General features: G+C 56.0%; 1 protein-coding gene across 7 annotated transcripts in view; it reads left to right on the top strand.

Annotated features, from left to right (window-relative positions):
* Positions 1-3,061, top strand: part of LOC100664052 (arylsulfatase H) — a 93,926-nt gene that overhangs the window by 114 nt on the left and 90,751 nt on the right. The window contains exon 1 of one of the 7 annotated variants that reach the window (XM_064278803.1): positions 852-1,132. The exons of the other annotated variants lie outside the window; for them this stretch is intronic. The gene's annotated coding sequence lies outside the window, so the exon portion shown is untranslated. Of the gene's footprint in view, positions 1-851; positions 1,133-3,061 lie in introns of those variants that run through there. 7 annotated transcript variants of the gene reach the window in all.

The following is a 3,061-nucleotide window of genomic DNA, read 5'->3' as shown; positions in this document are numbered from 1 at the left end:
GTAAGTCTGTAAGGGGGATTTGGATCGCCCCGGGGGCGGACCCTGGGTTTCCCCGCCCCTAGAAAGGGCAGAGCCCAGGAAGGTCTGGCCATAGTCGCAGTCGTTCGGATCCTGGCTGCGGGCGCAGGGTCCAGCTCGTCCCGGGAAGCCACAGGGTCCCCACAGGGCCCCCAGCACCGACCCGGTCCACCATCGCGCCCTGGCGGGACAGCACTGAGTGGACCCGGGGGGTCACGGCCGCGGACCCCGCTACGCGGAGGGAGGGAGCGGGCGTGTCCTGGATTGTGGGGGTGGGGGGGTCACAGCCGTCATGGGGGGACGGGGAGGGACAGGACCAAGGGGAGAGATGTGTCTTGAATTGTGAGGCTGGGGGTGTCCCAGCCTTCATACGGGGGGAGTGGCACGGCCTTGAGGCGGGATGGGGACGTGTACAGGGGGTGGTGCTGGGGGGGGTCACATCGGGTGGGGCCATGGGGGCAAGTTCTGAAGAGTAAGGGGGTCAGAGTGGCGCTGCGGGTGGTGGGGGAGGACAGAGGGCAGGACCGCGGGGCGGGGACGGTGCGCGTCCTCTTGGGGGAGGGTCACAGCAGTCCTCCGAGTATGGGGACGGAGTCAGGGGGCTGGACCGAGAAAGCCGTGGAGAGTGCGAAGGGGCTATAGCGGTGTTGAGGGAGGGTGTCCAGGACCGGTCCCACCCTTTCCTCCTTGCCCTCGTCTCCTTGGCGCTTCTTCCTCTCCCTCCTCCCCCTTTCTTTCTTCTCCGTCTCCTCCTCTTCCTCTCTCCCCTCCTCCCACCGCCCTGCCGGGACCCGGAGTCCGGCCCAGCGGCCCCGGAAGGGGCGTCGACCCCCATCCAGCGGGAAACCCCCGCCCCGCCCGAGTCGAGTCGCGTCCCACGTCCTTACCCCCTTTGTCTGGATCGGGCCGCATCACTGGTCCCCTGCCCCCGTCCCCCTGGCTGGGTCAGGCCGCGTTCCCGGTCCGGGCACCTGGAAGCAGGCATCGCGCACCCCGGGCCCCTGTGCCCTCCCATCCGCGCGGCGGATCCGGTGGAGAGGCTGGCTCAGCGCAGGACTTTGTTCCGAACGTTGCTCCCAGACCAGCACCTGTGCCCACTGGGGCTACGAGCCAGGTGGGTAGGGCCGCCTCTTTCCTCAATCCCTTCTAATCGCTGTAACTCTGTGACTGCGGGTGCTGATTTGGAATCAGGTTTTTCTGGGTTCCCGGACGTCTCCGGGCGAGCATTCTGGGGAGGCTGGGGCCCAAGGAGGAGCCTTTCAATCCTAGCAAAGGCTCTGGTACGTGGAACCTACTGCCTGCCTTCCAGGAAGCCACCTGGGCAAGCCAGCCCCCTTTCTCCATCTCCTGAAGTGTCTCGGACTTGCCCGGTACTACAGGCAACTGGGCCTGGGATTTGGATTTCACAGGGGTCATCATCTAAAACCCAGAATGGTGGATTTCTTCTCCACTATTGTGCCAGGCGTGCCCTTTTATATATAAACTAGGCTAGAGGACCCTCAGGAGGTTGGGTGGCATCACAGAAGAAAGGTCTGGGAAATAACTTCAGTAAAGGACACAGCCAAGATAACCCTGAGGAGCAGTTCTACACTGTAACACATGGGGTCTCCATTCTATAAAGGGTCTAGTCAAAACAACCAAACCAACCAACCCTTGGAGCAGTTCTACTCTGTATCACATGGGGTCTCCATTCTATAAAGGCTCTAGTCAAAACCAAACCAACCAACCAACCAACCCATGGAACAGTTCTACTTGCAGCACATGGGGTCTCCATTCCATTAAGGGTCTAGTCAAAACCAAGCCAACCAACCAACCCATGGAGCAGTTCTACTCTGTAGCACATGGGGTCTCTATTCCATAAAGGGTCTAGTCAAAACCAAACCAACCAACCAACCCATGGAGCAGTTCTACTCTGTAGCACATGGGGTCTCCATTCCATAAAGGGTCTAGTCAAAACCAAACCAACCAACCAACCAACCAACCAACCAACCAACCAACCAACCAACCAACCAACCAACCAACCAACCAACCTATCCTTGGAGCAGTTCTACTCTGTATCACATGGGGTCTCCATTCTATAAAGGCTCTAGTCAAAACCAAACCAACCAACCAACCAACCCATGGAGCAGTTCTACTTGCAGCACATGGGGTCTCCATTCCATTAAGGGTCTAGTCAAAACCAAGCCAACCAACCAACCAACCAACCAACCCATGGAGCAGTTCTACTCTGTAGCACATGGGGTCTCTATTCCATAAAGGGTCTAGTCAAAACCAAACCAACCAACCAACCCATGGAGCAGTTCTATTCTGTAGCACATGGGGTCTCCATTCCATAAAGGGTCTAGTCAAAACCAAACCAACCAACCCATGGAGCAGTTCTACTCTGCAACACTGGAGTTCCCATGAGACTGTACAGCAGCTGACAACAGCCAGACCTCACCCATGGGACTTTACATCAGCGGTCAGTGCAGGCAGGGAACTGTGTTGGTCATATCCCGGGTCCTGGTCCCTGTTACTCTGCCCCATGGCATGTCCCTTTACCTTTCCAATTCAGTGCTGTATCCCTCAAAAATAAAATGTATTTCCCAAAGGCCTCAGGGAGGGGCAGCCTTGGTGCCCCCTGAGCTGCTTGTTGAACATCCAGAGTTAGAAGCCCTACCCTAAAATCACTTGACTTAGAATCTCTAGAAATGGGGATGGAGGTCTCTGTTTAAAGAAATCTGTTTCGACAGCCTTTGTCTTAAAAGGCAAAATTAGTTCATTTACATTTGTTGTGATGACTTGTTATATCTGAAGTTGATTCTTGGGCATTGTTTATTGCTTCTCTCTCTTTTTTCAGCGTTATTTGTTACTCTGTTTACTCTAAGGAGCCCTGGTGGTGCAGTGGTTAAGTGCTTGGCTGCTAAACAACAAGTCAGTAGTTTGAACCCACCAGCTGCTCCACGGGACAAAGACCTGGTGGCCTGCTCCATAAAGATTAAGCCCTATGAGGCAGTTCTACTGTGTCACAAGGGGTTGCTATGAGTCAGAATTGACTGGATGG

The sequence above is a fragment of the Loxodonta africana genome, chromosome Y (genome assembly GCF_030014295.1).
Source record: "Loxodonta africana isolate mLoxAfr1 chromosome Y, mLoxAfr1.hap2, whole genome shotgun sequence".
In the NCBI taxonomy this organism is placed as follows: domain Eukaryota; kingdom Metazoa; phylum Chordata; class Mammalia; order Proboscidea; family Elephantidae; genus Loxodonta; species Loxodonta africana.
The sequence above is the reverse complement of the archived record's forward strand: the minus strand, read 5'-3'. Positions and strand labels throughout refer to the sequence as shown.